Source organism: Parambassis ranga, chromosome 16, assembly GCF_900634625.1.
Source record: "Parambassis ranga chromosome 16, fParRan2.1, whole genome shotgun sequence".
In the NCBI taxonomy this organism is placed as follows: domain Eukaryota; kingdom Metazoa; phylum Chordata; class Actinopteri; family Ambassidae; genus Parambassis; species Parambassis ranga.
In genome coordinates, this window is record NC_041036.1 from 17,112,499 (window position 1) to 17,139,319 (window position 26,821).

Sequence of the window (26,821 nt, forward strand, 5' to 3'; positions counted from 1 at the left end):
CTCTTCTTTAATCAATACAATATGTGACTACAACTTTCCAGGTACCTGTCTGTGATTACTAAGTTCATTCTATATCCCTCAGAACACTGCAACATTTTTACACTCCTGCCTATTGCGCTGATGGGATGGTTCGTGATGTTTAGACAACACTTGTTGTCTGACAGTTACATACATGCCAGCAGCCATAGTCGAGCGAGCCTTTTCAGGTTTCAGTTGACTGGCCTGGCATCTGGCAGAAAGAATGTCAAACACTTTCCCTGCTGTATTGAGAGTCCTCGAGAGTCTGGAGTTAAAAATGGCATCTATCCTGGGAGGTTTCTTCATTTTTTTATTTAGAAAAGACATCTATCTGCCTATGTTGCACCAGGAAGAATGTGAGATGTTACCTGCCTTGCTATCTGGCTCTCCACTCAGATCATAAAAATGTTTAGACAGGCCTGACACTTGTCCTTCAAATTCTCTCTTTTGTACAGCAGTAAATGTATGTCTGCAAATGCATGCAGCATAATTGAAAAAGACAGTTCATAAATTAGATTGTGACTTACACATCTGACTGGTTTCATTATTGTTAGATTATATGCTGGCCATCCATCACTCTAACCCAATTTTGTGTCTTTGTTACTTGTTATAAAACTCTTCCTTTAGATGAGACCAATATCCTAGTCTCCTTTGCCCTGCAGGTGTAACACAGACACATACATAATATTGTCTCTGATACAAGAAAGTAGCTGCTGTGTACTATGATCAGTTGTCACATCTCATCAACTGTGACTTCTTCCAACTGTGAGAAGTGAAAATGTGAACTCTAATTCTCAATTTTCTCATTTCGTCTTTAAATTCATAAAAAGAATGAGGAGCTACAGCATCACAATACAGTGTTTTCTAGTAAAACAATGCTGTGCTAAGTACTGTGTCCACTAGTGGAGTTTCAGTGCAGCAACAAGATAAGTTTACACAAGCAATTTTGACATTAATCAAAAGCTGTGACCCACACACAGGGAGTCCATGAAAGAAAAATATTAACCAAAGCTAGCAAAGTAAAACATTTCTAAGCAAGAAGGATAGCAACAACAGGCTGTTGGCAACGGCAACGTTACTGATTTAAAAACATGCACATACACTGCCTCGCTTTGTTAGCTGCCACTGTTATTCTTACATTAATACCCCTGATCATGTGTTTGTTTGCAGCAGGAGCGTAACAATCCCAATGTATTCAGGATGTTGACGTTTTCTTTTCAACAGCAAAGTTTTACTTCAAATATGCACAGCTTTGAACTAAGACAGACAAACCAAATCATTTGTCTTTATTAGCCAAACAACAATAACTAACTGCACGAGTGTGACTCACCTAAAGAACATGTGGCACATCAAGATATGTGCAAAAATAAACTGCCGCAAGTATTTAAAAAGGAAAAATAAGAGATTAACCTGTATTCACAGGGAAAAGGAGCAAGTGACATGACATTCAGCAGCAATATCCACACATCATTATATTGCTTCTCTCTGCACACAATTCCACATGGTTTGCCCATGGCCCCACTGCACATCCGTCCATTCTACACTGAAGGCCATAACTCACTTTTACTCAGTGTATGTACATGATCAAAAGCTACTGTGTTTAAAGTTGCTTTAAAGGTCAAACCACTGGTCAACCACCATTTCAAAAGTTTACAAAAAAAGGTCCTCTTTACTGGAATGCATTGTTAGTTTAAAATAACGTTGAAAAATAGCTTGAATGAGAACTGCTTGGTATGCTCTCTTCATGTTGACACTGGCCTTCATTGTAAATCATCTCTTCACATGGGCAAGATTTTTTTTAAAGCAATACACATCAGAACACCACAATGTCAGTGTTGTGTTGTGATTCAGCTGGTTCTTTACATGTTATTATTTGCCACCTTAGATCTTTACCCATGAATGAAGAGAACTGGTTTATCTGATTGGGAGCCAGCGGTAGTGTCATGATCCTGTGTTCTTTTGGGGTTTGTTTCCTTGTTTTGGGTTTTGTGTTTGTTCCGTGTTCAGCTATGATTGTTTTGAGGGGCTGGTGTTTTGTTTAGTTCCTGTTTCTTTCTTTAATAAAAGACCTTATTTTGATTAGTAACTGCCTTGTGTCTTCGCCCTTGTGTCCGCCTCCCACACTGATCCTGACAAGTAGTTGGAGTAATGACTTTTATCCAGTTGTTTCACCAGGTGCTGAGAAGTCTCCTTGTTTCCTCCTGAGATAAACTGAGTGGGCACAGATTCTGTACTGCTGTCTCAGCTGCAATTGCAGCCACCCTCCTGCAATATTCATGCACATATCTGGGCCCCGCTGATACAAGATTACCTCTCTTAGCGGATAATATTGTTCTTCTGAGTCAGGCACAAAAGTAAGGTAGTAGATGTTAGGGTTACAGAGAAATTGTTTAATTGTCCAATTGAACCAGCTATAAGTGAACTTCAAAATCTTCAAGTTGTTAATCATTTGCACCACACATCTATTAAATACCAATGGTCAAAGATAATGCAATTGCCAGAATTTAATTACCTTTATGTTAAAGGTCTCTTACCCTCTATTTGCTGCTTTCTTTAAACTCACTTCATCACCACACAGATTCCTTCTCTGAGCTGACATGTGTCTGTATAATAATGAATAAATGAATTATACCAACTGGAAGACTTGTAAAGAATGATAAACTCTCTGGCTAAACCAAAGAGCAAAGGTTAAGGAACACCAACAAGAGAAATGGAGAAAAATACACAATAACATAAAATTGATTTGATTCCTTTGAGGTGTAGCCTTGTCAGATGTAGCCCTGAATGTATCCTTTTTCTAAACCTAGCCCTAATCCTAAAGGACATTTCCACTTTCCACAGAATCTGCTCATTACATTATTACTTGGCTATATAACAATGGTATCTTAAGAATGGCTAAAATAGACCACACACACACATTTAGACATGCACACACACTTACAAGTTACAAGGCAATCATCCCTTAAAAGTCTCATCATTTACTGCACCTGGCTCAGAGCTGAGGGACAGATTTAGGAGTGGTAGTAAACAGAGTGGTTTCCAGCGAGTAGTGTGCAGTGTGTGGGTGTGTTTATTTGTCTTATGTGTCCCAAGCAAATGTGCACACACAGACACCCTGATGCACCATGGGTATATCTGTGTACACCTTGCCAGCAGACATCTGCATGTCTGTCGTTTACATTTTGTCACAGCACTATTTAGATTTTAGCATTGACATGCAAGGGCCTTAGAGACAATGCAGGCTTCCGATCAGCATCTCTTGGCCCTCTGCATGGGCCCCTTGGTCTGGAATAGATGTGGAGGAGGAGGAGGGGGGAGCAAGCCCCTGGGGCCCGGGGACTCGACCCCTGCCGCCTACCTTCTCATCTCTGCACATAAAGTCCCTTTCCACTTCTCAGCAGCTGTCAATCAAAAGCCACAGATGGAAAGTAGAGAGGCTGGACAGGCTATGTGTAAATTGTGTTTTCAGATGGCAGGAGGTGTTTACCAGTTGTGTGTATGTATGTGTCTGACAGAACAAAATGGATTTTTGTCATGTGCAGGAAAGTAAAGTGCAGGACCTTTACTTGTAAATGAACATCATTACATTCAAGCCACAACATGAGTTGAACAATGAAGCTAGTGACAAAAACTGCAATTCTTTAGGTGGCCACAAAAGGCTAGTTCTAAAAGTAAATCAGCCCCTGCACACAGTCATTGGAAAAGTCCTAGGTTTACATGAGTATATACAACAAACAATTTTAGTCTCTTTCCCTGTTCTTAAAAGCTATGCAAGCTGTAGCCAGGTGTCTTGTAGATCCATATATCATTTATGATATATGAAAAAATGTATCGTAACAAAACACAAGGCTATCATCCTTATAAGCATCTTATAAACTCCGACTACTAAAATAATACCACAAATAGAATTGTGCACATATGGCATTTCATTTTATGGAGAGGAGAGGAGAGGAGAGGAGAGGAGAGGAGAGGAGAGGAGAGGAGAGGAGAGGAGAGGAGAGGAGAGGAGAGGAGAGGAGAGGAGAGGAGAGGAGAGGAGAGGAGAGGTCAAATTAGTGCCTTTATGCAGCTGAAAAGACCAACATCTGGCTAGCTGGAGAAGTGAAGTCATTGTGCAAGTTATTGGACTTTGGGGGACTGCTGATCACTGCTATTGATTCCTGCCTCTCCAGTCAATTAGATCAATGGAGCATCTTTAGGCCTGCTTAGCCATGTGTCAACTGTCACACTCCACTATCCCTTTGATTTGTACTCCAGCACTTGCTGCCAGTGCACATATGGCAACATATACAGTTCACTACAATAATGTGAAACTGATAAACAAAACGAGTATAAAGAATTGAATGAAGCCCATGAAAATGACATTCTTCTATGGCAAAATTTGAAAAGTGAGAGACTAGGGAGATTAAAGATCTTTGCCCCAATACATCTGACAGTATCTGACACACAGTTTTCTAATCACATGGTGTCCAACACACACACAATAATAACAAAAACAAATAAATTATAAATATAGTATTTGATTGTAAAATGGTTGTGAGCACTCAACGTAAACGAGGTCCTATCCTGTAGAATATATATCCAGGCCGACACTCATGTGTATGTATTTTTCATTTTTAATTAGGCCTTAAAAATGTTACAACATATGTAGGCCACTGGTATGTATTTTTATATCAATTATTTGGTTAGTTTTGGGAATATTTCAAAGGGTTGAATGTTTTTTGCAATTTTACAATTAAGTGAACTTTATCTGGGTTAATAACAGATATGAAGGATTATTACTGAGTCATACAGTATATCTCCGTAATTTGGAGAAGACAAAACAGAGCAGAAATAACATTGATTGAAGTTACTATGTTCTGTGAATATTCAGGCTGAAGGCAAAAAAAAAATATTGATATAGCGATTCTGTTTTACACTTAGAGAACAGTTGTGTAGTAGTGAAGGTTGGGTAATATCCTTTGTCACTGCATTATTTATAGGTTTAGGGTACAGACATACTGTACTCTGCTGTCCTAAGAGCACATTTTGACAATATTCATATCCTGAAGTGAGCTCCGCCATAACTGACTAAAATTGTTCTTCAATTTGTCCTTGCTGGAAAGCACTCTAAAGGAATGTTGGTATATCTTCCAGGATGTCAAGACACAACTTACAAACAACAAAGGCAGTAGGCTAAAGAACTGGGGCAGTAATGAGTTTCCAAAACACAGACTCACATACGCAGACCACATGCCAAGACTGGAGTGCTGCTATCTTGTGACCTATGCGCCCCTCCAGCCAGCATGTTTGCACGTCGTACACCCACAAACACACACATTTCGACCCCCTCCCAACGGCGGCCTGCGTCAAGACCCTGGGAGACTGACCCCCCTTGCGAACCCCTTTCCCCTTTTCTCTCTCCCCTCCCACTGACCCCCTCAGCTACGGACCATTGTTTACTTTCACTCTCCTCCACGGCCCTGCTGGTCCAAGGGGGGGCGGCCAAATCGTTACATTATTGTCTGGTCCTCTCTTGCGCCCCCTCCCCTCCCGACCCGGTGTGACCCCATTCACAGTACTCAAAAGCACCATCTGTATCACCCAACAGTCAGGGAGTGGGAGAGAGAAAGACGGGGCAAGAAGAGGAAAGAAAACAAGGCGGGGAGAAAGGAGATGACGGCCTAGAAGGGAGGGAAGTGAAGGGATAGAGAACGTGAGGCATCTGCCTGGGTGTTGAACAGTCTGTCGGAAAGTATCTGTCAAATAGTTTTCACAGTGTGAAGCCTTCCCTGCTGCTTTCCTTTCTTCAAACATTGTGCTTATTGATTTTTACTGCCTCCTTTTTATAGCTTCCTTCAATTTCTACTTTTCACAATCTTCTAATCCCTCCTTTTCCCACTGTAGTATTTCCTCCCTTAAAGTTTTCTCAGGCAATCCTATATCACTGTTCCCTTGACCTGCTTCTCAGCCTGCCTCCTCCATCCTTCTCCTCACCCCCCTCCTCCGAGTACATCCTTCATCTTGCTGTAGTGTTGCACAAGCATTCCAGGGCCTCTTGTATGGCTGCATGTGTGAGGAAGGCGGATTTTTCCCATGGGGCCGCAGGTGAAAACTGGGACTCACTCTGTCCGCCGAGGGACGCCATCTGTCCCTGTCGCCGCACTTGCTAGAGGGGAGCCCTGTCACCCCTCCTCCTGTCCCTTCTATCCATCCATCCCACCCTCTGTCCTTCCACTCGCCGTCCCTCCCTCACATTGGTCTATACCGTGCTGAATCACCAGGAATGCGCCCACCCCTACCCCCAGGTCCACCATCCCCATCCCCTTTCTCCTTTCTTCCCTCCTGTTCTCCTTCCATCCCGTCACTAATTCATCCCTCACTCCCCCCTCATTTCCCTCCCACCTTCCCTCCCACTCTGCCTCGTTTCACTTCGCCTCCACCCATCTCTCTCCCCTTTCTCTCCATCGCTAATCAATCATCCATATATGACACCAGTGGCAAAATTATTAAATTATCATACATTTGTGATGAGCCTAGTGAGAACAAGGGATACTGTTTTAATTGCCAGCCTATGACCTCTAATTATGCGTATCGGTGTATTAGTTTGATATTTGGAGAGAATGAAGTCAACCGAGTTTGACATTTTCCAGTAGATAAAGCAATGATATGCATACAATGACTGTAATTTATTTAACAAATTGCCAGACATTACTACTACAATAAAATGACAGAGCATTAAAATGTGCCACTAAGACATTAGTTCAATGAGTATACCTACATAATAACAACAACAACAATAATAATAATAATAATAATAATAATAATAATAATAACTTGTATGCAGATGACATGCTGTGTAATTTGTCCCTGAGACACATGCAAATAAAACACCTTGGTTCACCTAGTAGGCTGGCAGCATGGGAACCAGAGGGGGTCCTTCTGAGTTACTGTATGCCCTGTGTCTGCAGACCTGGGCCCAGCTGTCAGTCTGAGTATGTCCATCTCAGCTCTGGTTCTGACTGCTGTGATGCCCAACGGTCAGATGAGTGCACAAGGACAGTAAGAGCGCACTTTCACGTGGGAACCTGGTCGAGGCGTGCAGACAAACAAATGCAGGGGCAGCTAAGTGTGAAACCTCCAAACTGTCACGGAGAGGGTGAGAGAATGAGTGGATGAACTACCCCCCCACCCCCTCCTCTCTCTTCACCCTCACACTTCATCCCCTAGACTCTCCCAACCTACCATCAACCCTCCTCCCTCTCACACCACTTCAGTCTCGAAAAACTCCCACAACACCGCACCCCCCCACCCCACTAAAAAAAGCGTCCAGACAGACATGCACAAAGACAAGCAGTCACTTTGCTTCCCCCGCCACCCCTTCCTAAAGATACAGACACACGCACACACCTCCACGCCTCCTGTCAATCAATGACCCGAGTGTCATGCAGTCACAGACACTGTGCAACAGAAAGGGAAGATGAAAATATCGGAGGAAAAGTGGCCCGTCCTTCACTTTATAACTGTCTGTCCCCTCCATTCTGCCGCTCTGGGTGATAACACAGAGGAACAAGAAAAGAGTGCAGGAGGAGCAAATGAGAAGGCGATAGTGAAGGAGAGTGGATACAGAGGAGAACTAAAGTGTCCCCATTTTCTCACTGGACAACTCCAACAAAGAGCCAGGCGGGACATTGCACCGGGGTGGCGGTTTTTTGCCCGGGCCTCCCTTCGATCCCTACCCCCAACCCTGTGAGGTCACCCCTCCAGTGACCCCGCCTCGATTGTTTCCCATCACTCTGTCAGCTCTGATTGTTGCTGACTGGTTAAATGGCTGAAAACCAAAATGGAGGGGCCAGGGGTGGAAAAAAGTGGAAAAGAAAAAGAAGGAGGGTGAGGATTTTGGAAAAGGGATGACAGAGCTAGAAGACACCCCCTCTTTTTTCCCTGAGATAACTGACTATTTGACCCAAATAAACAATCTCTGTCCACCCAAAGAAGTGGCAAGAGAAGGAGGAGGCGAATGAGGGTTCAGAGAGTTTGTGGTACCGGGTGGAGATGGTAAGAGAGCGCCACCTTGGCAGTAAGTACTGTAGGAGGAGAGAGAACAATCACAGAGAAAGGAAGAGTGAACATCAAAGAATATAAAAGGACTTTCCAGCTAAACATTCAACCTCAGCAATGGCAAGCTCCTCGTGAGTGCTGGGTTTTAAACAAATTTGACCAATGACCCATTTAAAACAAGAGACATTGTTTCGTAGTTAGAGGTAACTGAAGTCATAGGCCTCTAATTTGATGATGTTAAATTGGCCATGAAATAAAAGAGGCCATAAGTGCCCTGTAGCACCACATAAATATCCGCCTACTTTGGACTTATGTCAGCAACATAACAACGTTGAACCCTATGATATAAACATGTGTACTGTGGCCAAGACAATACACAGCAATTTAAGAATATGCATAATATCACATCATAACCAAATAATAAAACTGCAAATGCATGCAGAACCACAAGCAAACAGAAACACTGTAGGCACAGAGCTGAAATAACAATGAAAGTGTTTCCTGGGACATTAAAAAGCTACCTGGCAGGGACAAAGCTGTTTATTGCTTTGTGAATTTTTAGTAAGTAATTCAGTTTACCCATCAGTGATCTCAAAACTCTGTCTTTTACATAAAAATATAAATAAATAAATAAACAGGATGATGTTAAAATGTACAAAAAAGAGAGCCAGAATATGTGCTGGGATAATTGTTAAGACAATGTTAGTAGCAGGAAAATCAACACATATGTTGTTTATGTTATTTACTATATAATAGTATAATATACTATTATATATAGTATTTGTTGCCACAGCCACCACTGTGACAGAAGGCAGTGCCATCAAGAACAATTGCCCAATGTGTGCTTTTATTACATCTACAAAAGACACTAAGCTAAACTAAGTAACCCCCAATTAATGCTACAAACATCAGACTGGTCTACTGTAACATCTGCTCCAGCCATAGCCTCCTTTGGAAGGCTATGGCTCCTCCTTTGGAAACACATTTGATTCTTGTGATAGACCACAGATTTCCCCAACAGCACCCTGCCTGGCCTCACTATCTGACTTAGATAAGTGTTTAAAGACCTGGTCCTGATCAATTATGCAAGCATATCCATTCCCCCTGCTCCCTTCCAATCAAACGGCTAAATAAGCCATGGTCCGGATGGACCCTATGCTCTAATTGGACAAATGGCTTGCTTAATTGATCATTGATTGAGGATCAATATGGAACATGTGTTCTTGTTCTTTACAAGGCAGGTGATTGAAAGCCAGCTATAAAATCAGCCAGATAGTTTGACAGATGCCAATGGGCTCTCATCACCTCACTGTAGGAAAAAAAGAGAGACCCTGGAAGACTCTTCTTGCTTTTTGCAAGCTTAGTTGAGATGCTTCTACCTCCAAAATGAGCTCTATGAAAATAAGTGTCCTCAATTCAACTGTGCTATAGGTAGAAAGGAAGAGAAGGGCAGAGATGAAGGTGAAACAGAGGGTCTGCACTCAGTTCTGGAGAGCTCCTAAATTTGTGTTCCATCTCTCTTTGACACTCTGGCTGCATATCACTTATCAGTCAAGACACCTGTTTAAAAGCAGGCAAGTGTGTCTGTGCATACAGAGGAGGGGGGGACTCAACAACCATGCTGTACGGACAGAATAGGGGGACGTCATTGTGGGTCTCTTTGATCTGCTGCTCATATTTTCTCTTGAAAGGATCATGGGGAGAGCGAGATAGAGACAGGAAGGAACAGGAAGAGAGAGAGAGAGAGGAGACACTTCACCCAGGCATCAGTAGGCCTTCGCCCTCAGCCTCAGGTACCTATCCTTGCTCTGTTTCTGAGCCAGCTCTATTAAATATGAAACGCTAAGACAAAAGAAGGGAGAGTAAAAGGGGAGGGAGCGGGGGCCACAAAGGGCACCACTCAATGCCTTTGAAGAGGCGCTGAGGCGAGGGGTGTCGTGAGCGCAAATGTACGCACCTTGCACAAACACACATGCATACAGCAACCCTCCAAATGATGTGGGTGGATAGGATAGCAACTATCCACATTTGCATCTTGTGTTTTTCAGATCAGTTTTCATGGACATACCACAAAAGGAGCATCGTCAATGAAATTAGACCTAAAAGCTTTGGCTAGCAGCCGATAATAGAAGCATACATGTGTTTGGAGTGGTGTATGTGTTTTAATGAACATTAAGACAGCTGAGATTAAAGCGTCTTTAAAGGCTGTAAGAGGATATGAGATGAGGTAGCGAAGACAGATGTATTCCATGGCAACAAATAAAGGAATTAACCTGATCTAATTGCACAATTTCATTTCCTTGGGAGTATACACTTTCTTATTTATTTGAAGAGAGTTCACTTGGTTCTTTATAACAGACATGTGGAGTGTTTCTACTTCATAAATATAGTAATTAACAACTAAGTAAAACCGCTTGATATTGACTTTAAATAAAAGAAAACACCATTCATTTTATGGTGCTACCTACCTATATGGCACAACTCCTTTAACTTTACAAGCAAATGAAGAAAAACAACCTGTTCATTTGTGACAGTTTAATTTGAATGATCTACTTTGATTAAATTAATACCATTTGTAAAGAAAAAGTTGGCTAAGAAGCAAGGACAAACGTATCTATTTTTTAAATTAGCAGCAGTTCCAGAGAAGGGAGCATGACACAGACTGATAACTTAGCCTCTGAGCATGCCTTAAACTAAATGACCCCTATCAGACAAACTTCAATGGGCTGTCTTTGGAAAACAATCAGCAATGTGCTCCTCCCTGACCTTTAGCGACTCAGCAGTCTCAGTCCAATCACAGAGTATTGACATTATCCACCACACGCCATTTATAACGTCGGCTGACGCTCGCCTCAAAGGTCCAGTCGAAATACCAGCACAGTCATGTTGTGTTTTGGTGGAGTTTGAAAAAGAAGGGTGAGTGGAGCAAAAGCTTCAGGTAATGTTGTGGTCTCAGTGACTGAAATGACGAGTCAGTTCAGCTTTGCATTTTCTGTTTTTTTATAGTGGACCGACATGTGCACGAAGAGAGACATATGCATCACACACCCTAACAAAAAATTGAAACCTGCCACCATCCTTATGTATATTAGGAGGTTTGGGTTTGAATAACTAACTTTGGTCACAAGGTCCTCTAAAAGCACCTCTAGGCGTCGTCAATTCTGCCAGATTACCCATTTCATCCCCATCTGGGGGTGATCCATCTCGGTAGGCCCAGCCAGGCTCCATTACCCCCAGACGAGCTGTGAAATGGCCATTATATGTGTGCAGGCATGTGGGGGGAATGGGCCTCTGTGTCGGCCGTCAGCCTTTACCAGCCAACAATGGGCCTCATATGCAGGAGGCTGAATACCCTGCTCAGGCCACTAAATACAAATACACTGAGAATAGCATTGAGTCACCATTTCAGGAGAGAGGAACAAAAACAAGCCCGAAGTTGTTGGTTGTGTTTGAAGTCCATGGGATTCAAGGAATAAAACTCCAATATATTTAGGACAGATATATTATAGATATTTCATATACTGAAATCCTATTCATCACTTTGAACTAACTTGCTACTGTCTAATCAGCTGAAACACATCCCTAACTAAGAAAACCTCCTCACCATTTCGGGAAGCAGCTCACACACTGAGGCTTTGGTGACCTGACTAAAATAGATTTATAGAGGAGTGTGGTGGTTTCCTGATGATACTTGCTTAAAATTCATTTAACCAACCAACTGGCTGGCGAGAGAGTGTGTGAGACAGAGAGATGTGTGAATACAGTGTTTATTGAGTAATTATTTGATGTAATTCAGTGAAACTCTTCGGTTGTGTGATGTGATGTATACTCAGCTACCCAGCAGACAGGAGAGGCAGTGTAAGCTGTCTAATGAATGGCTCCATATGAACACTGACTCACATCACATGACTTGGCACCAGCAGTTTTCCTAACTAAGGCATGGTTTAATGCTTTCCCTTTGATTTGTCACTTATCTATACACTATATCGATGTACAATGCTGCCTATTTGCGTATTGATATAATGATCAATTAAAACGCCTTCCTTACACACAAATGATTTCTATTTAACTAATTATCTGACTGCTAACATCAATGGACTACAGCTTGACGATTAGCAGAGGGTGAATATACTAACTGTTGTTGTTTTATTGTGCATTAATGGTCAGATTCAACCCATTTTATTAATAGACAGGTAAATATGAAAACTGTCAACACAGAGCCAAGAACTGTGCAGAGAGGCTTGTTGCGACTGCGAAAAATTTGTCACATGTCACATTGTTTTTTTTATATATATATAAATAAAGTTTGTTTTAACCCAAAACATGCTCTTTCCCAAACTTTGCCTAGTTTGACAATCCCAAATGACATCACAAAACAGCAGCTGAAAATGAAAATAAAGAGACACAGTATGGTCCAAGAGCCACGTTCTCCTGAGAGAAAGTTTTCATCTGTTTCATCCACGCTGTTTTGCGATTCAATCAACCTACCTACAACCTTCTGTTGTTGATTAGTGAGGACATGCTGAAAATTTGTGGTTAATTAATCTGACAATTTTTGTCTTTTATTCCAACCCAAGAGCGCACCGACATTACAGACCCTTTCCAGGACAGTACATCATTACTAAGTCACAGTATCAAGGATTACGTTACGCCGATAAAGAAAAAGGGGGCGATAAAGAAAGACAGCGGAGACCAGACAAGAAGAGGAGAGCCACTTCCCCTGAGAGCCCTCTCGTTAGCACTGAAACAATGTAGGCTTAATGTCGAGACCAAGGGCTTGCTTGTCACACCTAAAGTGCTTTGCATTAATTACACCTCATATACACTCTATTAATAAGACCTTTATAGGGCCTCAGCACATGATCTGCAAGTGTGTATAAGATGTCACTTCTTTGTTAGATGTGGAGAGCAGATGCCACACTAACAACGAATAGTAATAACATTATTATAATGGGTCAGTGTGATCTTTTCTTCTCAGTGAGTCAATCTTGTTCAGCATATACAACACTAAGTACATGCAAACACGCTATTATCTTACCGAGTACCAGGATGAAAAGTGTGTCAGACCTGGGTGAAAATGTAATTCTGTTAGAAGTGATGAACATTATCGTTAAGTCTGCTACTGACGTTTAATCACAGAAAAATAAAGCAGCAACTCTATATTTGATGGAACCATGTGGTCGCAACAAAATGTTTCATGATTAATTAAGAGAGAAGTTATTACTTGTAAACTATAAAAAGAAGTTCCTGTGCAAAACTGAAATTGATACATCAAAGTTGCCTATTTTGTCTGAGTGTGTTATGACATTCAGTGACAGAAAACCAACACATTCCCACAGCTGAGAAGCAGAAGTAGAGAATGGTTAGAATCACTTCTGGCGAATAACTGTCTACAAATAATGGGTTGGTTTTATTATTAATTTTTGTGCCATACCAGTTCCCACTCAAAACATCTTGTGGGCTTATGCCTGTATGAGTGTCAAAGAGCCTGTGAAGAATGGGTTACCTTCAGTAAGCATCCCTTATGTTTACAGGGACACCTTTAAAAGTCACTCTATCTCTATCCTTGCATGTGCGTGTCTGTCTGTGTTTGTGCCTGTGTGCAGCGAGTGATGTATCTTTTAGCAGCGGATAGATAAACAGTGGAGACAAACATACGCTGCATCAGTTTAATGACCCATCCCTGTAGAGTCCCTCTACATTCAATTAGCAAGAAGATAATTAATCGGGCCAAGTCTCTGGCTGCTGAGCTGGCTGGCGGACTGGCAGCGGGAAGCCAGGTGGTCTTACAGGAAAGGGAGCGTGTGTGCATCTTTGTTTGTGTTACGTTGCATAAAGAGATGAAAAACTAAGACAGATTTAGTGACTCTCTCTCTCTCTCTCTCTCTCTCTTCCTGTGTCACTCTCTTTCTCCAGAGACAATGGCCAAAAACAAACAGGGGACATTAAAAAAAACGGGCCATATGAGCAGGTTCAGCTCCAAATACATACACAACACATCACACACACACATCTATTTTAGGGATACTCTTTTATTACTTTTTTAATACTGATGTGTATACATTTGCAGTCTATTTCTAGACTCTCTCTACTCTGCCTCTCGCTTTCTCTTTCACACACACACAGTCACAGTGTTGTGAGCTATAAGCCCCTGGTGGGCATTTTCCGTCATTACACAAACACCAGCGCTGAGGGAACGTGGAGCTCTGCATCAATCTTCTGTAGACTGAAGGACAAGTCTGAAGTAAACACACCATAGGGATTTTGCTTTGGCATCAAACACCTGTATTCTCTAACAATGTAAACTGTGTAAACAATGTAAACACCGTGTTAGTGTACTATGGATTTTAGATTTTTATTTTAAAGGCATTACGTTTGTTTTATTCAGCACCTGCTTATATCCCTAGGAATCATGGAAGGACAGAAGTGCATCCAACAATAATTACAGACAATTCTCAAATTGACCTCTCAATGTAAACAGAGTAGTAGTAGTGGAATTATTTTACTCTGTAGGGGGATAGCAGGATAGGAGTGAGGTTTACTGCAGGAGTGCAATACAGGTGTTTTTGGCCAGACTCTCATCACATAAAAGTGAGTTAAATTGACTTCCAAATATTTCCCTGTGACTGATGAAACTTTGTGCCACTGACTGTACAGTTGGCACCTGCTGTATATAGTTTACAAGAAACCACCAATGTGAATGTTTGCAAACACTTCTCATCCTCTAGCTGCCATCCTAATCACTTCCGCCAAGTTTAGGAGTCAAAGCCGTACAGGACAGTGCAGAGTACGAGCTAAACTTAATGCTATTAATCTGTACAAAATTTTAGACACCTGAGATTTCACATAAAACAGGATAATTATGTTTTTAGTTCTGTGAGCCTTCAGCACTTCCTGTGTGACTTCTTAATAATACTGTCCAGTTTAGTCCTTAACATCGGGTATTATGCATTAACTGAATTTTTTTCATTGACTGTAGCAGGCAGATGCCCTCAGAAACACACACACAAGCTCTCCTCTCTTCAGAACACCGTCTTCCTCTTTCTCGTACTCTTCTTCCTTTTACCTCTTTTCTTTCCCAGCTTGTTATGCAGATTCCCAGATTTGCCTCCTTCAACATTCATAGACACACACACACACACACAGTTCTGTCTGCACCTCCCCAGGGGCACCGGGGAAGGGCAGAGCGAAGATGGAAATGAATTCAGCCATGTTGCAAGTGGCAACGCAAATCTGCATCTGTAATTACCCCCAGAAATACACAGGGAGCTTTCTTTCTCTCTCCTCCTCATGCCTTCTGCCCTCCCTCTCCCTCTCTTCCCTCGTCCCGATCTCCTCCTTCTCTCCGAGTCTCCATCTCTTTCCTTTTTCTGTCTATATCTCTGAACTCCCCCCTTCTCCTCCTCCTCTATGTCTATCTCACACTCTCTCTGTCTCAAAGGCTTCTTAAGTGATGCTTGGTGGGCCAATTAAGGTGAGTAGAAGTACAGGCCTACATGTGTGTGTGTGTGTATGTGTGTTCATGCATGCATGAGAATATTTATTCATTCACCAAACACCTTGTGCAGTCTTGCTTATGTCCACACTGTCTGTGTTTGTGTCTGTCTTTCCACACGTGTGCGTGCGTGTGTGCACGTGCGTGTGTGTGAGCGTCTGTTTATGGATGGTGTCATTTCTTTGTGTCTGGGTCGGGGCATATTCATGTGTTTATAAGTGTCCCCTCAGGCCAAACATGGCTAAGCTGTCTCTTGGAACAGGACAGTGTACCAAATAAAGCTGCCTGTATATGCAATTTAGTGCACAAGATCCACAACTACATCTGATCCAAAACTGAAAATCACATTTATTTACACATCCTGTTACATCATCCTAAATGTGTAGCAAGAGGCTAAATGTCCACAAAATAAACATATTACCATAAAAACACAAAAATGAAAGAAAAACTTTTTAGATTCCAAAACTATGAAAATGCAAGCTGAAGATGACATAGTACCCAACCGGGTGGCTTTAAAAAATATATTTTGTGTGTGTATTCAGAGCTCAGGTTGGTGACACATGTATCATTAATATGCAATATTTACGTTATTGAGTCCACTGCAAGCTATTCTGGTGTTCATACAACCAGATTTACAGTGTTTAGAGGAAATACTTCAACTCTGACTATGGTTTTTTATTTTTTTTCTGTGCTCTAGAAAAAGGTGATGGGGGCAGAAAACACACCCAGGCAAGGGTAAGGGTGAAGGGTGGAGGTGAGTCAGGAGAAGAAATGAAGGATGAAGAGGTGTTTGAGAGAGAGAGAGAAAGAGAGAGAGAGGGGCACACCTCACGTCTAAGTGGCAGGACTCTGCTGCAAAGGAGCCAATTAGAGGGAAGGAGGAGGACACAGAGGGGCTAAGTATACAAACCCTACTGCGCCTGGGCCAGTGTGTGTTAGTGCACGTGTGTAAACATGTATTTTAACCTATCATTATTTCCGGGCCAAGTTAAGGGTTTACATACAAATTGATCAAAACATTTGTTGGCTTTAGCTTTTACTTTATTTTTGAGTTTTATAGAAAAAAATCAATGAATGTTTTGAGGCCTCATGATTGAATGTGATGTTCATGCACACTGGAGACAGGAAACACCAATTAAAATACAATAGCTTTGATAATTAGATGTCTCTTCTCTATTATACAATTGAGTCTGTCATCCTCTTCATTTTTCAATCCCTCAGATTATTTTACTAATAGCTCTTAATGAATATTTAATCTGGCTGTAATGACTGTATCGGACGCTTCAGAGTGATGGAGAGTGCTGCAGTTTGGGTAAAGACATTCTCACACATCTTGCATTAAGGGACTACTTTAGGTGAGCTTCCTCACTTAAACTGAAAATATAAGATAACTCCCTCATTATCAAGCAAGTAAATACATATATATAAAACATTTACCTAACGGATGCCAGGAAAAGATTCATGTCAAATGCTATTTGCAACTAAAATAATGAAATTTGGAAAAGGGGCAGACGAATTAGCTCAAGAGCACTAATTCAATCAAAACACAAATACACATCAATTATTACAATACAATCCTGTGTGACTGCCCGTAAGAGCCTATAGAGAGCTGGCTGGGAGTGTGTGTGTGTGTGTGTTTGTGTGTGTTTTACACACAAACATTTGTGCAAATGAGCCCGTGTGTTAGTGAGTGTGTGTATGTAAGCATTGCTGAGGTTGTGTGATATGAAAAAAAAGAAGGAACTCTGAATAATGCATGAGTCTTTTGGTCAATGCATTGTGATTTGCTTTAAGGAGGCCTTCTCTCAGCCATTATAAGATTAAACCCAACCTTGGTTTGTTTAGAGTGGCCGGGACATGCAAGAGACCTGTCAACACTGCAGGAACTTGAACCTCACAAACACAAACACACACACGCTCAGTTACATGCAATATATAAAATGACCATAAGCACTATTTAAATATCACACTCACACCGCCACACAAACATATAATACTATACTATAAATTTTAAGTTGATGAATACCATTAACTAAGAGAAGAGAGTATTAAAAATACACAAAAATATACAAAGGGAAAGAATGTAGTACAGGAGTGAAAGCAATTTGTCAGTTCCAGGGTAGGTAAATAGACCCTTCTGTTTTTCAATTGCTGTCAGGCCAACATACCTGCTGTGTGACATGCTTCAATCATTCTTTATTGAGCCCCCGCTCTGTCTCATTGCACCTTCCTTCCCTCTATCTGTCTCTCGTTCCCCTGCCTCAATCAGTTCTGTTGTTGCTCCCAATCAATAATCAATTTCCTTGAGAAATAATGGGCCACTGCTGTTTTGGGTCTTGCCCATAGGCCTTGACCTTATGATAGGCTAATGACAAATCCAAGGAGGCCGGGATGAAGGACTGGTCCTGGCCCATTAAGAATCACAACCCTGGAACATGAAAAAACAGAGAGTGAATAGGAAAAGGTTGGTGGGCTCTATAATGAGTCCTACAGCTTTTTTCCCTGAGATGCCCACTGTGACAGACAACAGGAGACTTGGATTTTCTGTGATTATTTGAATATCCAACCTGGCCAGGAATACTTGAATCTAACTAGTGGCATGAAATATTGACACAAACTATGTCTTAGGGCCATAATCCCAATGCAACTATGCTAAAGATACCTTAAAATGTAAGTTTACAGTAAAAGCTGTCAATTATATGAACAGCTTCTTCATGAGTTCAAATACAAATCAAAACCACAAAGAAAAACATACACTTCAAACTTGAACAAACAAACAAACAAAAAACTGTGTACAGTGCAGGAATGAATGTGCAGAACTAACAGCCTTCTGTGTGAAACAAAAGGTAATGAGAGCAACAGAGAAAGGTAGAGAGTGAAAGCAAAACATACAGTTTAGCAGGACATTTAAGACGCCTCGCCTCTTGTTCTCGCCTGCTTGTTGGCGTTTTACACGAAAAATGCCTTCCCAAGAGAGCTCTTCTGCATGAAATGAGCAAGGAAAGGATAGAAGAAGAAAGAGAAGACACAAGTACAAAAGAGGATGGAGGTAAAGGTGGGGGGTGCGCGGTGGCTGAGAGGGAGGGAAAACCTAGTTAGAGGAGAGGATCGAGAAACAAAAGGAAACTTTTAAGAGATTCTGGATGAGATACAGACAGAGGAGATTATACTGTCACATGCCATGATGACACAGTTTATAAAGTTATGTATCAACTGTGCAGCTGTGGGGAGACAGTGGGGGAAGACAGATCATTCCTCCAAACCTACTGGCCTACAATCCTACACTATGGTTCAGCTCAAAATGCTGTGCTATTTTATCCCTAAAAATGGCATATTTTATTTGAATGAATATACAATATGAATAAAGGGAAGTTCCCCATTTTAAATCAGACCCAATGTCTATGTTTGCTTAGAAAAATATATGCTTTGCTATTCCAAATAATGAAGGATGGAGACATTGGAGCAGCAATTAAGGCTTCAATTCTGCATTACTATTATGAATAATTGTTACTTATTATCAGTTGATATTTGATAAGAAAAGTCTGTCTCAAGATACAATCAAGTATGAGAAAAATAATCAGATTATGTTTAAGGGAAGTTATATTTTTGTGTTGTTTTTGTCAACTGTATTATTATGAAAATGGTTTCTGTTTAATTATGGTTACATTTAAGAAGTATAATTTGCAACAGTACAAGATTAAAAATGATTTAAAAATTATGCTCTTGTTAATTTTTGATAATTTTACATAATTATTTTCAAATATTAATATGAACATAAAACAGGAAAAAAATAAAATGTGACATTAAAATAAACTTAACTAATCAGTGGCAGTGGTTTTTTAACCTGCCTCCCTCAGCAGCAACGTTAGCCCCATAGCCTGGCAGAGAAAGTTAAATATTCACGATACAAGGCAACCTACTCAGTGTTCAAACAAAGTGCTCTGCCAAGTTCAGCCATGTATGTGGAGGTGTTGTGACGGGAGAAAGTGTGGCGGGAAGAGAGGGTGATAGAAAGAGAGATAGAGATAAGGAGAGTTAGAGAGAAGCAGAGAGGCGACAGGGAGAGAGAGCGAGCGAGGGTATTTTATTATTCACACAAGGCATAATAAACCAGGCACGCTCGGTTAGCAACACTTAAACTCCCCGTGCTGTAGCGGTTAGCCACTAATGCGACAGCAGTGATTTGGACATGTCCTATTAATAGTGCAGGGGAGGTTTCCGTGCATGCTAATGGTGGTGTGTATTAGCTATTAATAGAATCACATAGGGGGTCCAGCGATGGGAGAACATTTTTGTGTAGTAGAGAGTGTGGGTTTGTATGAGAAGGTAAGGGCACCAGTGTATCTTCCTGTTTGTGAGTTAATTAGGAGGGAGGGACCGCTAAGCAGAGAGAGCGGGATCATGTGTGTAAGGATTTTGGCTGAAGTATAATGTGTGTCAGTGTGTGTGTGCATTTCTGTGTATGTGAATCTCCAGAGGTTATAAACAGTGTGTGTGTGTGTGTGTTTGAGTGAGACAGCAATAAAAGAGGGGAAGGTGAGGGGAAAACATAAAGCAGATGGCGTGGTTTCAAAACCAGGATGATGTGGTGTGATGCAGCCGGTAGTTTGGAAGTGTTGAGCGCTCCTCCTCAGCATGGATATTTAATGACCTGAGACCCCAACAAGGCCCTTAGATTCTTCCCACTCCCCACCTCTCCACCCCACATCCTTCTGGTTCTCCACCCCCTACATTGCAATGAGGAGAGAAAGCTTCCCTTCTTTGCTCAGAGTCAATGTATATGGCAAGAGCTTAGAAGCATCAAGGAGAATATTAGAGGAGAAAGTGGAACACACACTGAAGCACTGAACCATAAGTCAAAGTCAGGTTTCATGTACAAAACATTTCTTTTTTTAAGCAGGTTTTGTGAATAATAAAAAGTCTGCGTAGGCAATTTGTGTCATCAATTTGAAAAGAGAAGAAACATTGAAATTGGTTATTTATTGTTTATCTTTAATTTTCGACAGACCTGCTCTGTGCTCCTGTCACCTATACTTTACAGCATATGGGAAGCAGAAGAAAATAGGTGTCAAGGATAATGTAAAAAAATGAAATGTAAAACCTGTATATTACTTGTCTCATACAATCCCGATAAAATGTTTTGTGCAACCTGTCCTTTGCTCCACACACACACACAGCAACAAAACTTCCCAAGGACATCAAAATATCACACTTCAGGAAAAAAGAAAATATACTTGGGCTCATCACACACTTGGTAACATTCACACATGCATGAACAGTGTAAACAAGGTTACTCAATCCAGTCAAAGCCCAAAGAGAAATGGAAAACAGTGAAATGTTTCATTCTAAAAATGGAAATAATGTTGTGCAGAGGAAAAAAACAGGGATGTAACATTAGGCAGTATAGCACAGGCTGACAAAAGACTTAATAAAAAGGTCAACCACCTCTGAAACGATGGAATGATGGGTAGAGGGATTACTCTGACAACCAAAAATTACTGTAACAATTAATTTGTCTCATGTAAAGACACCAATAAACTATTTCCATACATGTTGTTTAATTTCTGATACTTCTTTGTTTTACAGATTGTTTGCCAGCTTTTCTTGAGCAGAAGACGTACATAATGTGATATCACTGTCTTCACAAAGAACCTCGAGGCAGTGAAAGAGGGTAGAGAGTGAGCGTGTATGCGTGCACAAGTGTGAGTGCATGCACTGGGCAGGTGTGTGTTGACAGAGGTGACTGTTTTCACTCTCCATATTTTTACACATAACCATATCACTCCCACATTAAAAAAACAGACACATGTGCAGCAAACAAACACACACTTTCTTCAGCTTGGATCCTGAAGTCACTGCAACTCTGACTGCCCAGACACACAGTGCTTAATAATCCCATATTGAGTGTATGTGTATGTGCATGCATGCATGTCAGTGAAGACATTCATGCATGCACATGTATGCATCATGCTGCTGAATAGGTATTGTTCTCTCCTGCGCTTCTGATCGGGCAATTTGGCAACGGGAGAAGGGAGGAGAAGCTAATGCGGATCTAATGAGTACGCGGGCCAGAAGGATTGAGAAGTGTATCAGCGCAGTAATGTGAGAAGATGGGTCCGTGTCGCCTTGAGGGATTAGGGTTTTGAGCTGCAGTAGATGAGGGGAACCTTTTCCTTCTTCTCTTCTAAATAATTCCCCCTACGACTGGATGTATGGGCTCTCGCCGGCAGCCCGACACGCCCGCCCTGGGAGTAATTGATTTTTTTCAGAGCTCCCTGTTGTGGTGGAGCTCTCAGTCCTTGTATATTTTCAGCACACACAAACATGGTATGGATGCATGGAAGGACTACAACCGGGCAAGCCAGATTGTTACCTAAACAGACAATCATGGTCTGACATACATGTGGGCAACAGAAAACAAAATTCCAAAATGTTTTAAAGTACCAAGTTAGCCGGGCAGAAAGTATCATTTGCTTCATTTGCTCAGCCTTAAGTTTGTACGGTTATTTGGCACCATAATGATAGTAGAGCTCAGATTATTAAGACCGAACAGCAACATCTTCTCAAATATTTCTATTATTCCAAAGAAATTAGAAAACACACTGTCCATATGGAATATTTATGCAGTACAAAGTAGTTAATTTAAACATTGCCTACAGCTAGACGCCAATAAGGGCCGGAGAGAAAAAGCTTTTTTTTTTTTAATGAGTGAACAGACCTTTTGACTGTATGTTTCACTGTATGTTGAGGAGAAGGCTCACACACAGGTGTGTACATTTGACGGATGACTGATGTGTTTGATCACTGCTCTTCCTCTCATACCTCCTCTCTGTGTGTGTGTGTGTGTGTGTGGTCGGGCCGTGCTACTAGTGGGGTGATCATGTCTCAGCATTGATATTCAAATATGCCCTGAAAATACAAACCCTTATGTCAGGGATCAAGGACTTGCTGGTTTCAACACAATCACTTCACTGTGTGCACTCCCCTCATAAATAAAGGAGCAGAGCTCTACTTTATACCACTGTATTTTAATTATTAAGATATAACCATGGAGGTTATCTCACTGTTCTCTGCCGGCAACTAGAGAGACAAAAAATTAGAATTTTTGCCAGCACAGTGCTTAGAGAGCAAGGCTGCAAGGTGGCACAACACAAGGACAACACAATGCTGTGCTGAAGTCTGTCACACAAAGATACAAAACAGTTTGACAGGACATGTAATCACACTTCAAATGCTCTCATGTTTTAATGTAATATTAAAATGTACACTTTTTATTAAACAGGTAATTTCACATAAAAAATATTAAACTAATGATGGAATAACACGTGCACTAAAATCATTTTTTTTTCTGCCACTTGATACATAGCAGTGAAACTGTGAGCCACAGGTGACTAGATAGATTTATATGGATGCACAAGCCTACATGAAGTGAATTATCATTATGGTGAACAGCCACATACATGCAGTAAAGCCGGTCAGCAGTATAAAAAAAAATGAACGTTAGGCGAGGCGCGTTTCCTTCCTCATTAATTTAACTGGAAGACTATTATTTGTTTTCCTACTGTTCATTAGTCAGGTGAGGCTGACATGGCAGGCCACCGCGGTTGGGAGACGTTTGTAACCTGGCAGGCAGGAGGCGTGTCTTTGTGTTTAGAAGTGCATTATATATTGCCTGTTGCCAAAGAAGGGAGGTATTTGGGAGAAACAGTAAGGCGTTTGTGGGAGGGGGAGGTGGTTGTGTGGTAGTTTCACCCACATCGATTGCGTGTTTTTAATCGGGCTTAACAAATATAACTTCCCTTGAATCAAATTCCCTGGGTAAACTGTTATAAAACTAACCTTGTTATATTTATTGACAGGGCATTGAAATAAATATTAGAGTCATGTGGAAGATGGGGGAAGGTTCCAATCCATTGATTTCTGTAAAAAAAAAATACTAATAGTAGTAGTCATCTAACAAAGCAAACCTCCACTGCTCCTCTCTCCTTCCCTCCATCGTGTTTTTTTTCCATCCCCCCCTACATACTCTCCTTAGCATATTAGGTGGAGAATAATGTGAAAAAATGCTTAGCACACGGGAACAAGGCCGGTGTGTGCAGACGTGAGAGTGGGTCCCCCGGGGGTGCGGTGTAGCCCCTATCCCATAAATCCCAGCTCTGCTGCAAACAATCAATTTTCAATTTTAATTATTTACCATGGCCTGCCGGACAGAGGCATTTATTTTCCCGCTCTGTCCAGATTAAAAATTAAAAATTAGGAGATTAATATTTGGTAGAGTGGGCAGAAAAACAAAAAAAAAGACCCGCTCAAAAAATTCTTTATTATCTTCCTCCCCTTTCCCTCATGCAAAAGGCGAAGGTTAGTGATAGCCGAACGAGTCAATCAATAACTTCATAAATTTTCACGGACCTCCTTGGCTCTGCTCCTGCCACCTTTGCACCCAGTATGATTTTAGCTGGGCTCAATCTGTTGGAGTCCAGTGTGAAGGGAGAAACTGGCAGAATGTGCTGCTCAGCACTTTCTCTCTGAGCTCTCCAGGTTTTGGCCTCTACTCTCAACCGGCATTTTGATATTTCATCTGTAAATTTAATTACAGAACCTGGAGCAATAGAAAGTTATCCCCCTGTCAAGCTCTCATTCACACAGAGCGGGTATTATAAGTGGCAACCTGCAATAAACTGCGATGTGGAAACAGACTGCAGGGCCTGTAGCATTTTGATCAGCCAAACCAAATCAAGGCTGAGAACATAAGATGTGCGCTATAGAATCACACTCGATTAACATTTTTATCAAGATCTAAAGAATATCAGTTTAAACTTTCTAGCTAGTGTAGCACTCTTAAATGACAACTTTTGAAAAACAGTCAATTAACAAGCAACAATTAAGCACTCATGCCTCACGTCTCCAACATTGTTGTGCAGGCGGGAAAAGCAAGACACCCACACTTTATTGTCACACTTCTCACCATGATGTATCCCACAGTCTATAGGAGGGGCTCTAATGTGTCCATAAATTTCAGCAACTGAGCAGACCTACCTCTCTAGAGTGAAGGCTTTAATGCTGATCAATGTAGGGGTGCTGATGATCTCATACACAGGCTTGGCAATTGTGGGCGAGTGTTTTGTGTTTTAAAACATTTACCAGGTATGACATTGTTAGCTGTCAACCTCTGGGATAACCTCTATTTACTGGTAGCAATTACTGTAACTGTACCACAGTGTGTGACCATATGGGAAAAGTAGAAGTGGGACTTCAAAAATACACAATAAAACTGATTAAGCCAAGGTTAAAACATGCTGAGCAAGTCATCTTATCATTTTTAATATCAGTTCTTGTTTATACTTTGTCCCTTTTTAACCACTGTGGGATTTCTGCATGCATTAATTCAAACATATTCAAATGTATTTGAATAGGAACAAAATTTCATTTACAAAACAATGTTTCGTCAAGGCCTAGAAGACGACATGTAGATGAAACCATATGATAACTATTCATCTGATAATAGCAAATAAAAAAACACAGGAATTTTTTAGAAGGCTAACAGGACACATTGGGAAACAGGTTTATCATCCACTTTGGCCTGAATAATTCTTTAAGTACAGTAGAGAACAATAAATCTGTATGAATGAAAGTTTGATGCACATAATATGAAAGTTAGGTGTCTTGTATCCAGACAAAAAGGATACAGCTGGGGGCATTCGATAGGTATCACACTGTCGCACTGAGTCTTTACCCCTGATATTGTTTTCACAATCTGTCACCTTGTCAGAAATATGGGAGACCAAGAGAGGTAGAAACAGACACAGAGGGCCAAGGCCAACATGAATACAAAAAAAAAAAAAAAAAAAAACCCCAAAAAACAGTATTTGTCTGCTGTAGCTGAAAAAGGAACCGTGTAATCATAATCCCGGTTTTCTTCACAATTGGGAATTTACATATTCAATTACTTTGTTCTAATTCCTGAAAAACACAAATTTAGCAGATATGTGGCCTCCATACATCACAGTGAGTCAGAGAGGAAGCAAACCCAAGTGTGGAAGATATATTACAATTCATAGAAGGGGGAAGAAACAGCTAGCCTCTGGCTGTGTGAGTAGGTGCAGACAGGTAGACATACAGAGCAACAAAGATACAAATAACTGTCAAGGCACAGAAAGAGACAAAGCAAGTGATGGAGGCAGCGGGGTAAAGGGAGATCTGAGCAGGAAAGAGGCCGAGAGACAGAGGGAGACAGAGAGTGTTTTAGTTCAGAGCAGAGTGTTGTTATTTATCTGAGCGCTGCTAAACAAATAAGGAGGCTCCCAGTTCTGTGATTGTCTCAGTGGGGTGCTGTCAGATTTAGGCACATATCTTCCCAGGCATGCAACACTCCAACTGTACTCTCTTTGTCAAACATTTTCTATTTTTTTGTGTGTGTATTTTAATATTCCTCAATGTTCTTTACCATTTTATACCAATTTTTTGTCTAAACCTTCTGACAAACACTAAAACAGAAAGCGACACACTATAAGTCTCATTGTAAAGTACAGAGTAAATTCTAGCACGTCATTTGTTGGATTGTTAGCATTCACATCACAGAACTTTGAGAACACTATACACACTAACTTGGGGGTATTCAAATATAAAGCACATTTTGTAGTGACTTTGGACGTACATATATGCTAAAAACAGAGAGGCAATTAGCACAGACAGAACCAAAATGTTTACTCCACAGACATTATCTGGATTTAACTAAACTTTATTCACAGTGTTAAGCACTTAAGCCATGCAAACAGGGCCCTATGGCATGGTGCCAACGAGGATTCAAGTAGCAACACAAAACCATTGAGTGAAACAAACACCTACAGCTCTAGCACCTGCTACCTCTGTGTCAATACTGCCTCCTGCAGCTCTGCCCGTCGTGGTTTGATCCAGCACATTAAAGTGAACCCCTATTGCAGGACCTCTGACCTTCGGCTAGGACTGGGGCCTCTGACACCTGTGTGGCTAGAGGAAGCGAAGGTGAAAGCGGAGGTGGAGTAGGCTTGACCTCTCTTTCTGCCTCCCTCTGAAGTGTCCGGCCGCAGTTGAGGTCAGGAGTTTGACCTTTGGGCCGGGGGGGTTATTGAGAGCTTTTGACCCCTGCGACAGGCCACTTGACCCTGCTTACCCTTGGGCTCAGGGAGCGTTCCATGGTCCCAGACCCTGTGGCTGTAGCACACCCTTCCACCACCAAGTCCACAGTGAGAAACGTTCAGGGCCGAACAAACGAGGTCAGGGCAGCAGTGC